Source organism: Vicugna pacos, chromosome 1 (assembly GCF_048564905.1).
Source record: "Vicugna pacos chromosome 1, VicPac4, whole genome shotgun sequence".
NCBI classification, from domain to species: domain Eukaryota; kingdom Metazoa; phylum Chordata; class Mammalia; order Artiodactyla; family Camelidae; genus Vicugna; species Vicugna pacos.
In genome coordinates, this window is record NC_132987.1 from 55,739,134 (window position 1) to 55,753,444 (window position 14,311).

Here is a 14,311-nt window from a genome sequence, read left to right on the forward strand (position 1 = left end):
AGGTTAAAATGCTAAAAAGAGAAAGATGCGGACATCCAGAGAAGACATCTAAACTAGGTTGGGAGTGAGAGAAAAACACGAGAAGGAAGAGGGCTGCAGTGGAGGAGTGTGGGGACACACGAGTCACAGACAGCTCAGTGCCTACTGCTCAGCTCAGGAAAGTGTCTTTTGTGAGCCTGGCACGGGGAAGATCTGTACAGAGAGGGAAATGTGCTGACTCCTGCCCAGGGCCTGTCGGAGGATAGAAACAGATCAATTAGCCTGGGTGGGGCTCTCCTGTGCCAGGCCTGGCACTGCCAGTTCTCAGTGCCCGGCCAGGCCAGGCCAAGGACTCTCACATGATTATTAAGCTATTAAAGGGCCATCAGCTGCAGGGCAGAATCAGCCTTTTACGCTGAGAAAAACCCTCTTCCCGTGTTGGCGTCACCTCCGCTGGTCCAGCTACCACCTCTCAGCCTGGCCCAGTCCCTCCTTGACCCAGTAAGATGGCTCCCTGGGCCTGGGGAAACCAATCATTGAGAATCTGAACAGGCTTCGAGGACCCTCCAGGTGGCCAGCACAGCCTGGAACATCCAATTGGTGGAGTGATCCTGGGGTCTGTTTGTGGGTGGAGGAGGAGGTGTCTGGAGCAGAATGTTCCCGTCAATCTTGGATCACTGGGTGCACATTATAGGGAGAAAGATTTCAGTGCCAGGAAGGACTTTGAAATCAAAGCTGGACTCATTAATTTTTATATTCATGATTTTTGCAACAAGTTTTGAGCATCTGCGATGGGTGGGGCACTGTGCTAGAGGCTGAAAAGATCAGTCAACACATCCACTGCCCTCAGGGCTAGAACAAGGGCAACTTTTCTTCCCAACATAACAGAAGGAAGGTATGCTCTGAGTGTGTCAGGATCACGGAAGGTGACTGATTCTGTTTCGAGAACGAGCAAGGTTTCCAGGAAGGGCACACTGGACCACAGTCATAAAGGCTGAGTTCGATCCACCAGGCAGAGAAAGTCGAGGGATCCTAGACCAAGAAAAGCACAGGCAGAAGCGGGAAGGTGTGGCAGGGCAGGGGCTCCCCTCAGGGATGAACTGTGTCTTAGTAGGTACCCAGGAATACCTGGAGATAAAGGGGAAATGGAGGCGGGTCCAGATGAGAACAGGCAAATACAAAGGTGCAGAAACACCCCACGGTTTAGTCAGAAGGGAGCTTAGAGATGATGGAAGTCATCTCTGTCACTGGACATTTATTTTAAAATTTTGTATGTGAGTGTGCATGTGTGAAGCCGACTTCATTGAAGAGTATCCAGGGTTGGACACAGAGGAAGGGGATGAGAGCCACTCAGACCATTTCAAAGTAAATCTATTATTCTTCTTCTCCTAAGAGGCCTGCTAGGATGTTTTTACTGGCTGCTTTACCTGGTGTGGTGCCCCGGCCCCACCCTCCTGCCATCTCAGTGGTTTTCCCTGCCTCCCCTCCCATCTCAAGTCCTCATCCAGCCCTCCACACGGCCCCCAGGCACGGAAAATTCTCTCTGCTGGTCTTCTTTAGGTAATGGTAAGTAATCATAGAACAAAAGTGCCTCCTGTTTACCCAGACCCTCCTTCCTTAGAAGACAGGTGTTAGTTCATATTTGAAAAGTTCTAAAAAGCCCCCCAAAGTAAAAAATTACCCTTGGGCAGTTCTTTTAAAAAATTATGTAACGAACTTAAAGTTTCTTCCTTCAGTCTGTTAGCATTTATCAGTCAAGCTATCTTCCCAAGTTAAAGCAAATATATCTCCCTCTACATATATATATACGTGTACACTCACACACATATTTATAGAAGAGAAATTATGCCTTACATATTGATCTGTTTTTTAATTTAAAAATATGTTGTAAAAAAATTTCCAGCTCCATACCTCATATGCTGTCTAGTCCATAGACTAGATAGACCACGAGTTCTCAACTATTTTTCTGTTGACAGACGTTTATGATGATTTAACCTGTTTATTTTTATAAATAATGCTGCCGCAAACACCCCTGCCCACACATCCTGATGTGCTCTGGCTATGAGCCCTATAGGATGGATTCCTAGAGGTTAGGTTGTTGAACACACACCAAAAAGCACATTTAAAACCTTACTAGGAATTAACCTCATTCCCTTTGGAAAGGGTTGGCATGGTTTATGCTCCTACGGACAGTTGAATGGGCTGCTCCTTCCATACTCACCCCCCAGCACTGGAACTTCCTCCTCATTTGCCAGATGAGGAAATGGCTTGGAGAGAATTTGCAGTTCTAATAACACACACTTAGTTATTGGCAATGCTGGCACCGAGATTTCAGATCTGATGTCAATATACAGTGAGATAACGCCTGCAAAATATTAAGCAGAGAGAGCCTGGTATCATGTAAATGCTCAATAAATGTTGGTCCTTGCTGTTATTAAAGCACACTGCCGCAGAAAGGACCTGTCAGAAGCTTTAACAGCTGGCTCAGCGTGGAAGATGAATTGGAGAGGAGAGAGAAGAAAAGTGAAGAGGTTCAGGTAGCTCCTTCCAGGCTGGGCCCCTCCTCTTCAAAACATTACCTTTAATTAGTTGATTCACTGTGCCCCATAATACCGTCCCCAAAGGACAAGCAAGTGAGAAGGTATGTTCTCTGATATCAGAGACTGATGACCCCTAGGCTTGGATGCTGCAGTCACCCTCAAATACCAAAAGAAAAAGTCTGAAGTGATAAACTTTTCAGTTTGAGACTCTCTTACTCTATTAGTTGTTTAGTGCCTGAAACTTACCAGAGAGAAAAGAGGTAGTTATTACATCATAAATTATTGCATGATTTTTTTTAATGAGTCTCCTCATTTAGAAGGTAAACTCTTTCAAGGAGAGATCGTATCTTAATCTTATCTTCTCTGCCACCATGACAACTAGTGTGCTGAGGAGCACCCGGGAGGCACTCAGAACACGCAAAGTGGGGGAAAGTGAAGAGACTGGTTTTGAGTGTGACTTAAGGAAACCAGTCTCTTTGCTTTAGAGCCATGCTTCATAGATGTTGGTTGACTGAATCACCAAGTGGCTATTTACCTAAAAGTCAATTTCATCTTTGCAAAGTAATGAACATACCCTCAGAACGATGCTAGCCTCTCTCCTGTACACCTTCACGGAGGCATGCCCCCCATTCTTCAGCTGCAAGTTGTGGATCTGGGTAGGCCAAAGAGGAGTGTCTGGGGAAATGGGATTGCAGAAGATAGCAGCCACTGGAAGAATTTGGCCCCAAAGCCGAGGACTCCTCAATCAATATGCATGACTTTCAGAATTCCTATTTTAATCAGTGAAACGGAAATGAAATTTCAATGTAGCTTTTAGTTAAAAAAAAAAACAAATTACAAGTGGTATATGATTTTCATGCATACCATTTCCTCTGAAATTCTTTTTAAGAATTGAAGAAAATAACTATATAACATACTGGAAAGAACACTAGCCTAGGCATCCAGAGATTTAATTTCATTCCCTAAATTTATCACCTAGTAGCTGTGTGATCAAAAGCAGTCAGTTCCCCCACCTTACCTCATTTCACTCATATATAGAATGAGTAGGTTGATGATATGTAAGCTTCTCTTGAGCCCCAATAATAAATGAGCCTGTAATTCCCTGATTAGTATTGACGATCCATTCATCCATCCATCCGTCCATCCATCCATCCATCCTTTCCACAAATATTTGTTGAATTCCTACTTATGCTGTGTTCGTATAATTTGAGCCCTTCTGCTTTGGGTTGATACATTGATGGCATCATGACCCTTCCAAGCAGCCAGATACAACATCTTGGGTAAATTTTGGCCCCTCACCCTCTTCACCTTCAACCAGTCCCTGATATTTGTTCTTTCTCTGCGTCTATCTCTGGGCCATGCTACCCGTTCCATGTCTGCTTCACTGTTCTTCCTGCCTCACTAGCTTTCACTTCAACTAGTGAAAACTTTGTAAGTGGTCTCCCAGCCTCAATAATCTTCCTTCTCAGTCCACTATGCACACTCTGCCCAAAGTTATCTCCAATCTTTCATTTTAATCAATATTTTTGAAGGTTTGTTGTGCATGGACCACTGCACCCCAGCCCTTAAGGAGCTCACCATCCAGAGAGGAAGGCAGACAAAAATGAAAGGATAAGTGCAATCCAGTGTGGAACTGCAGTGGTGGAGGATCTAACACTGCTCTGTGTTAGATTTCTTGCTCTTCTCTCACAAAAGCTTCCTCCTTAGTTATTCCCCCTTCCATGCACCTCACAGCACTGGTTTTCATGCCTCACTCATCATATCTTTTACAGTTCATTCTCCACTTACCTCTCTTCTTGACCAGACTGTGAGCTCCTCAGTGACAGGGATCTAATCAACTGAAGCCAGACTTCCATGTCAGAAACTTTGGGTGACTCTTTTTTGCCCTTAGGTAGAAGTCCAAACCTTCAGATTGGGCATTTAAAGTCCTTAAGAATTTGAGTCTAACTGTCTTTCCAATGAACATTGCTAATCGGCCCACATTCAATCCCACTTCAATCCCAAACCCTCGTTTATTCTTTCCAGGAACTTTTGCAGAGAATCAGATCCACCCACTCAGAATTAATTTTCACCTGCTCCCAAACACTTCTTATAGTGACTTCTCTAACACATCTGTGTCTGTCCTCTGCAGAGGCTTTATGAGCCTGTCTCCTTCCTTTGTTATGAGCTCCTAGGGAGAAGTGCCCAGGTCCCTTGGGTTTTTGGATCCTTTACAGCACAGAGCCTACCTAGTGCCTGGCGCTTAGTCTGCCTCTGTCCTGAGTAGCTGCCACATGCCAGGTGCTGCACAGGCTCTGTGACGTTTTATCCTCACAGCAGACCAGGAAACTGGGCTCAGGAAGAGGCCAAGTAACTGCTCAAGGTACCGGCAGTTACCCCATGCAGTTTAGGTTTGAATACAGGTTCCTCCTGACTAGGCTACGCTGCTTCCCTACAGGGGGCCACCAGAAACGTGGAATGGTTTTGTAGCCATTTGGAGAAGAGGCTGAAGATACACTCAACAAGCATTTCCTGACAGCTAGGGAGATTTCTAAAGCTTTTCTGAATGAGCTGGCATCTGATCTTGCCCTTGAAGACTGAACAGGAATTTGACAAAGAAAAAAAGCTAAGAGTATTCTTATAAGAGGGAAAAATTTAGTCTAAGTCCCTGATACAATGGATAAAAGGTGTTTTTGGAGAGAACACTTACTGATTCACTTCCCCAGCCAGACTGTAAGCAATTGAGGAAAGGAAAGGTTTTAGTCTGGCTCTGGGCTGTGTCTCTACTGCTCACGGCAGAGTCTAATACAGAGCACATGTTGAGTAAATATTTTGATGAATTAATCTACTCCATAAATACTATCTCAGCATTCCTTATGTTCATATAATTTTAAACTCACTCTCAGCCCGGAAGGCTGAACACCCTGACTGCCTTTGTCAAGGCTTTAAAAGCCCAAACCCAAACTTTCAGCCCCTGAAAGTGAAACCTCCAGTCCCTCGAAAGTTTCACTGACCAACCCAGTTTCACTAACTGGCTGAGTAAAAAAATAAACATTAAACCAACAGAACAAGCTATGAAAAATCAAATAAGAAAAAAAAAACCTTTCAGTTCCAAGAAACTTAGGTATTTTCAGTAATGCGCCTCCTGCAGGGAAGCCTGAGGGCCTAGACGGTGTCAGTTTCACTTCGGGTAGAGAGCTTTGACCTTCTGTCTCCTAAGGACAGAGGAACAGCGCTCCCCGGCCCAGCAGCCGTGCCAGGGGCCTGGGTCTGAAGCCGCAAAGGGAACTGAGGTAGCATCGGCGAGCTGCCACTCACGTTGTATTAGGTTGTTTCATGTCAACTTGCTCTGTGTTAGAACAAGCTGGAAGCTGGCCTGTCAGTGTGCATATTCAGATCACAACATTTGTTGAATCAGGGAGTCAGAAAACGGCTCAAAGCAGAGATGGTGAGTGGGGAATTTAGCATGATGACATAGAAAGTGCATTCGACTTGGGGCAGGAGGACAGGTCTGTTCCTTCTCCACCACAGATGAGCTGGGGACCCTGAGCAGTCACTTCTCTTCTCTGGGCCTCACCTTCTCCTTTCAGTTTTGATATATTGGCAGGTCCTCATTATGGTAGGAGGGGAAAAAATGCATGAAAGCAGCTATGGATGTTTTTAAAAAGGAGACATTCATGGAAAGCTGTCTATGTGCACGGGAATCTGGGAACCGGAGGGCTTTCCTTTTATTCTAACCCAGGGCTTCCCAACCTTGGCACAGTTAACAATGGGGGCCAGATAGTTCTTAGTTAGAGAGGGCTGTTCTATATGTTGTGGGATGATTTGCAACATCTCTGATCGCTACCTACTAGATGCCAGTAGCGTCTGCTTCCCTCTCCCCAGCTGTGACAACACAAAATGTCTCCGACATTGCCAATTGTTCCCTAGGGGCAAAAGTCACCCCCAGTTGAGAACCATAACCCCCGAGTTGCATTCTCCACTGAATATGACAGATTCCTTAGAACAAGGGAGCTGAGGATGGACTTGGGAGTCTCCCTCGACTCCTAAGGACCTGGGGATGGGGCATCCCAAAAGTTAGAAGTGCATGGGGTCTGGAGGTGGGAAGCTGGCATTGGAGTCCCTGCATTATCTGGCTTTTTGACCTTCCCCATCCTGCTGACCTCGCTAAACCTGAGTCCCATGAATCCAAAGGAGGTCGTTCCCGTCCTCCACGCATCTTTCTCCCATTCTTGCAGCTCCACACACACCACCAAAACATTGCTAGGAGGACCCAACAAAACAGATGGATGTGAAAGACACTGTGAGCCAAAAAGTCAAATATGTGTTATTACTCCAAAGATTTTTTTTCTAAGAAAGCACAGAAAAGGAACTTAATTCTTGGATAATTTTTCTGTGAAGAGCAATAGCAGTGACAATGTAGGTCCCACCGCAGCAATAACGAGAGCAAACAATGGAGAATGTGCCCAGGGAATACTGCCACAGTCCCAGCTCCTAGACTCCATTCCCACTGGGCCATTCGTTAGATAGCATTTTTCCAGTAAAAATTAGAGGCTTCCTCAAAGAAGATGTCATGGTATTAGGCAAAGGCAAGAATGTTCTGTTCGCTGTTCACATACCTAGAAGTAAACTGGGCCCTGTGCTGACTCTTCAGCAAGACTAACGCCCTGGAAGGTGCTTCCGTGACTTACTGACATCTGAGATCTTCAGAACTAAGAGAGGCTTCTAATGCCGGTTGGTTCCTCAGAGTGGGAATCAAAGGGCTCTTTCATCACAGCCGGGCCTAGACTAGATGGTCCTCCTCATGCCTCAGGCCAAGCCCAGGCTTTGAACTGTAGTCTCCAGCAGCAGGGAATTTCACATCCAGGGTAACATCCCAACCAGCAGACTAGGCCCCAGGTCAATGGGCCGGTGATGGTCCAGAAAAGCTCAGTTAATTCAGAAATAACCTAGAATTTCAAATCGGAAACCTCTCAGGTCCAAGGGACAGGTTCAAGTTAGAAAGGATTATGCAACTCACACTCGTAACTGCTCTTATGCATGGACCTCCAAGTCATCCTCTGGGTAGTAGAGAAAGGTGTCTAAGGGGGTGCACTTCTGAGCCCTGAGTGTGTGACTTGGCTCTCCTCCTTGTTAGCTGCGTGACCCTGAGCCCCCAGGAGCTACTTGGTAAGTGTTAGCTGTACTGTTCCGTGTGTTACTTGATGCTCACAGCAACACCCGAGGTCATGGTGTGATCGTCTTGCTGCTGATGTGGAATCTAAAGTTCAGAAAAGTACATCCCCACACAGCACCCTCACACCCCTTCACCCTCCTCTGCCTCTTAAGTCACTCTTTCCTCTACCTCTGCTATCTAACTGACATCTGTCCCTCGAGCCTGTTCAAATGCCAGCTCCTCTACAAATTCTGCCTCCAGAGTTAATCTCAGCATCCTGCAGGCTCCAAAGCGTTTTGTTGGCATCTCTATTACACCATGGCATTCATGTGGGCCACGGTAGGCAAGAAAAAGGACACGGCAGGCTGTGACAAAGATCAGAGAGAGAGGCACAGGTGAAGAAATCAGGAGGATCAAAGGAAGGAAGGTTTCCACCCTGCAGCATTTATTCCCTGCTTCTCCCATCTGCCAGTCATAGTACCGCATGGTACCTTTTAAAGTTCTCCCCACTTTCTGGTTCCAATCAAAGCCAACTCCCTGTACACTCTCTCCCTTCTGAAATGGAGCATCTTAGCGGGCGGGTGGAACGGAATCACCTCCACATCCCCCACAGCACATGGCCAAAGGTTGCAAGCACATAAAAACGCATAAGGCTCTGAACTGAGAGGAGCTTGCTGACAGTGGGTGAGGGTGCTGGATGACGGCGGAGATGACAGTGATAACAGGGAGGTTAACTGAACCGAAACCCAGCCGTCACGAAGGGTGATGTACGCACGACGTTTCACTATGACTGGCTGGACAACAAGAGATCCACGAATCAGACCTAGAAACACAGCCCACTCACTGGCAAACTGAGAAGAAACTGGAAAATGGAAAAGGCATATGGGCGGGGACTATCTTATCAGCCTGAGCCTGACCTATAGATTAATGTAGCGGTGGTGTATGGAAATGCTGCTTCCTCTGATTGTTTAAAACATGTAACTTTCAGAATTGTTGGAAACAACTTTATTTATTGCTATTGTTCGTTGAGGAAGATATAGAAAATGTGCAAAAGTACAGACAAAAGAAACAATCTCATCATAGCAAGTTGGGTTCTATTAAATTTCATTGCGGTTCCCTTATTCTACCTGTCTGATTTTATGAAGTTGAGACCATGCTGATTCTGCATATCACAAAATGTTTTAAATTTATTTTTGGAATAAATAACACATGCATAAGGTACAATATTTAAAAGACAAAAGAGGGCAGTCCAATGCTTATCTCTGTACTTTTTTAAATGAATTAATAGCCCTTAATCCTTTAAGGTTCTCAGGAACTGAAAATTATCTATAAGATCAAAACATGTCCCTATTGTAATATGTCTGTGCTGATTAAAAGATACAATTATACCACCTGGATGCCAGTTATGTAATCAGAATTAGATTCTGCAACTCTTCCTAAAGAGCGTTCCTAACTGACAAAGATAGTCCGTTAGAGGTACTCAGCCGGGATACACACCCCAAACAGGTCTCTGTCCTGGAGATTTCCCTGAGGTGCTCCCAGTGCACCACAGTAGTTCAAAAAGCTCCAAACTTGAAGTCAGAGTCTGTGCATCTGGATTGCCGTGACTAAGACATTAACCCCAGGCCCATGTGCCTGAAGGCAGGCTCCTCCTTCTTCCAAGACCTGACCTGGCAAGGACGTCCTCATCTTGTTCTGCCCTCCAGTGATTGCTGGGCTAAGAGGTGTGGGAAGAGTGGGTAGGGAATTCTAGTTCCAATGAAGCAGGTTTTAAAAAGTCATTTCCATAAAATCAAGCTCAAAATACAGAAAGCCATTCTATACTTACACAAACTCTGTTCTCTTTTTTTAAAAATTCAAGTATGGTTGATTTATAATGTTGTGTTAGTTTCTGATGTACACCATGGTGATTCAGTTATATACACATATATATGTATATGTAAATACATTTTTTTATTGTAGGTTATTATAAGGTATTGAATATAGTTCCCTGTGCTATACAGTAGGACCTTGTTGATTATCTATTTTGTATATAGTAGTTTATATCTGCTAATCCCAAACTCCTAATTTATCCCTCCACCCTACCCTTTCCCCTTTGGTAATCATAAATTTATTTTCTATATTTATGAGTCTGTTTCTGTTTTGTAAATAACTTTATTTGTATCATTTTTTAAAATATTTTTTAAAGTTTTTTTTGGAGATGGGTAGATGGAGATAATTAGGTTTATTTTTTAGAGGAGGTACTGGAGATTGAACCCAGGACCTTGTGCATGCTAAGCATGCTCTCTAGAACTTTGAGCTATACCCTCCCCCCTTGTATCGTTCTTTTTTTTTTAACATTTCACATATAAGTGATATCATATGATATTTGTCTTTCTTGTACTTTTTCTTTAATTTGACTTACTTCATCTAGTATGATAATCTCTCAGTCCATCCATATTGCTGCAAGTAACATTATTTCATTCTTTTTTATGGTTGGGTAGTATTCCATTGCATATATACATATACCACATCTTCTTTATCCATTTGTCTGTCGATGAGCAATTAGGTTGTTTTCATGTCTTGGCTATTGTAAGTAGCGCTGTTATGAACATTGGAATGAATCTATCTTTTGCAATTAGTTTTCTCTGGGTTACATGCCCAGGAGTGAGATTGCTGGATCATATGATAAGTCTATTTTTAGTTTTTTAAGGAAGCTCCACACTGTTCTCCATAGTGGCTGCACCAAACTACATTCCCACCAGTAGTATAGGAGGGTTCCCTCTTCTCCACACCCTCTTCAGCACTTATTACCAGACTCCGTCCTCTTCAAACTCACCTACATACAAAGAAGAGGAGTTGTGGCCCAGGGTTTTCCTTGAGATCTGTTGCCACGTGCTGCCCCCATGGGCTTATATTTTGACAAATCCTTCTACTCTGAGTGTGCATCAGCCACCACCTTATTGTGGATTTTCTCTCCTGTAGGCAGTTTCACAAGTTTTCCAGGAATCTGTTACGATTTGGAGGTTGACTTACCAGAGGAGTGAATTTCCCTCTCTGCTCTCCCTCCTCGCCTCCCAGAATCCATCTGAGAGAACTACAGAGGCACCTTGGATTCACAACATCACCCGCCAGCCCCTCACTGAACAACACCTCCTCTGGCAACAGGAGATGTTTGGTTACATTTGAATAGAGTGCCCATGTCAACTCCAGTTGTCCCTGAATTGGAACTGATGGGCCTCACATGCTGCAGCCAACAGTTTACCGTCAACCACTCTCCTCTCTGAAATGAACCTTTCTCTGGCAAAACAAGAAACCTCCATGCCATCCTGGGTGATAGATGGACAGGAGCTGCGTCCCAGCATCGCATCCCTGGCATGCCAGGTGACAGCGGCCTCAGAAGGGCTCCCGACAGCAAAACACGCTTCAAGCTTCTCTGGAGAGACCCTCTGAACCACAGGACCAGATGCTGTCTCCAGAAGACTGGAGCCTCTGTGTTCCTTTCAGCTCATGGGCATCGAGTTCTCCCTGTGTGCAGTACAAGGCATCAAGCAACTGTCCCCTTCAGCCAGCCTCCATTCTGACTTAGTGGGTCTCTGCAGCAGGTAGAATAACGGCTCCTGAAGACATCCTCGTCCTAATCCCCAGAACCTGTGAATATGTTATATTAAATCCTGAGGGCCAATTAAGTTTGCTGCTGGAATTAAACTTGCTAATCAGCCTTCCTTAAAAAATAGGGATATTGAGGGAAGGGTGTAGCTCAGTAGTAGAGTGTGTGCTTAGCATGCAGGAGGTCCTGGGTTCAATCCTCAGTACCTCCAGTAAAAGAGAAAAATTAAAATATTAAAAAAAATTAGGATATGATCCTGGACTAATTATGTGGCCACAACGTAGTCACAAAGTTCCTCAAACAAGGAAGAGGGAGGCACAAAAGTCAGACAGTGTGGAAGCACCGCGAGGAAGGCTTGACCCGCCGTGGCTGGCTTTGAACATGTAGGGAGTGGCCACAGACTGAGGGATGTGAGCAGTCTGAAATTTGGAAAAGGCAAGAAACTGCTTTATCATAACCTGCCCAGAACGGTCAGCCCCTTGAGGGTAGGGATCTGTCTTGCTGCTTGCCGTGTCCTTGCATGAGAGTTGGAGTTGGCTAGATGGTCACCAAAATCTGTTTCTTCTTCCCGGAGACAGAGTAAGGCTCATTCATGTTCTTTTGCAGTTGAATGTGACAGACTTCTAGCTAGGAGAACAGGACGGGGAACGTACGGTGCAGCTTCCCAGGCCTGACCTATGAAAACCTCTCATGCACTCTCCTGCGTGTTCTTCCCTTCCTGCTAGATGATGACAAGGCCCTACGGGATGGTAGAGGCACAAGATGAAAGGATCCTGGGCTATTGAATGACTAAATGAAGAAGGGTTACCACGGCAATCCACATACCCGTTCAGGACTGGTATGTGAACAAGAAATAGATGTGTTTCATGTTGGGTCATTACATTAGCCTATTGTAACTAAAACAATTTCCAGTGCCAAGAATTCCCAAAGCCTTGTCCATAGTTGGCTCTCAAAAGTCATTGAATGATTGAATATTAAACACTCAACAGTTATGTGTTCAGCAATGGAAGGTCTTTTTCTTATCCTCACTGTAAAACTACCAAGCTCCCTGTAGATTCATCTCCACTCTCGATGGCTTCCACTGAACCTCAGCCTGTGTAGACATTTGATAGGCATGTGTTGCTCTGAGTTTCTAGGCAGCCTGAGGGAGACGGTGGCTGACAAGGCATGGTCTGGAAGTGTGAGTCTAAGGAGGAGTTCTGAGTTGCTGTAACTACCAATGTTTGTGCAGCTCTTTAGGGTTTACAAAGGGCTACTCACCTGATCCTTATAACAACCCTGAAAGAAATGGCTAGTATGAGTCCCACTGTACAGATGTTAAATGATCACAGATTAATTATCTTGCTCAAGATCTTAGTTTTTCAAGCGATGAAACTGAAATTGATGAAGATGAATTAAGTCATTGTTCAAAAACATGTATGGAGTGCCTAAAATGTGCTAGCCCCTGGCTAAACCTTCGGCACACTAGGGGCTCGGGAAGTGAGGGAACTCAAAATTCTGAAGAAACTGGAATTGCCTCCCAGAAGATGAAAGGGGGTCCACAGTCTTAGCCCAGGCCTGAGAGACTCGCCTGTGTCGTGCAGCTGATGGGTTCAGCTGCCGCTGCCGCTGCCACTGCCATGTGCCTCGGTGCAAGTTTCTGGGTGGTCTGTCAGACCGGCCCGGAGGCCACAGCATCACTGTCACCCGGCGGCAGCAGTCCCACCTGCCCTGGCTAATGGCCTTGGCATTCTAAGTCTGCCCTTTTCCGTACATTCTTTCCTCCTTGCAGTGCCAAGATTACAGTAGACAATTTAGAGTGGGTTCCAGGCCATTTAGCTCAGTCAGAGATGTGGGTGAAAGTTTCCTCCCACCCATCCGAGGCCTCAGATAACCCATCAGAGTGTAGACAGTCCACAAGAAGGAGGAGGAGTAAACGCTGGGGAGGTCTTCAGGCACCAGATAGGAGCCAAAGTTTCTCCACTCTATTTTGGCTGTACAAAGTGTGTCCGTAATGGGTTGGTTGGAAAGCTTAGGCCCTAAAGCCCAAGAGGATGTAAGTTGTCTGAACGGAGATGGCGAGGCGTCTGGAGGGTCGCCGGCAGACGGGGTTATTTGCCAAGGCCTGGAAGGCAAGTGCTGGAGTCTGAGGGGCAGGTGGAAGAGGAAGAGGAAAGTTAGACGGCCCGGCCTCTGCCAGGGCTCAGCCTTTCCCAGCTTGACGACACTCCCTTGTGCTTGGGTGCCTCTCTCTGTAAATAAGCCCTGGCCGCTTGTACAGTGCAGGACGCCCCACATACCGTAACAGCTGAGGTGGGGTGAAACACAAATATGCCTTTTCATAATAGCTTTACGCCTGGAGCAGCAGAGGACTGGTTTATTGCCTTGGTAAACAAAAGTTAGAATGCAAGCAAAGTACAAACTTTGCCTCAGGCACTTCTGACCGTGCACCTTGTGTTTGCGGAGTGAACTTGATATATACATACAATGTGAAGCAATGGAAGGCTGGCCTTTCTCTCTCTCTCTCTCCCTCTCATCTGATGTCCCAGGTTTAAAAGTTCACGTGTGTGTATTTGTGGTGTGGGGGGCAGGGGGGCTGTGCAGAGGGAAGTTGTTTTGGCTCTAGTTTTCTTCCAGTGTTTTGAAATCATGCTGTTTGGTGTGAAAAAAATCTGAGAGCCAATTTATATTGTTTTCCAGGCAGAGTGTACTTCTTGCTGCTCTCAGGGTGACAATTAGGGTTTGTGGGTGGGAGACAGGGTAAACCAGTTTGGGGAACACATAAAGGAATCAGGATTGGCATTGAACTTAAATTAAAGATTAAAAAATAATAGGTGTTTATTCAGTGCTTATTATTTGCCAAGCATAGAGCCATGAACTTTTATAAATGTTGTTTCATCTAATCTTCACAACCACATGGAGAAGGAATTGTAGATGAAAATATCCATTTTACAGGTGAGGAAACTGAGGCTATAATCATTGAGGAGGTTCAAGCCACAATTTTCTATTTCCATATTTAGGGTTTTCTGTACTATCCTCCAACCTTTACACAGGGTCACAGGTTGTGTCCTGTTCTGCCACTTAGTGTGC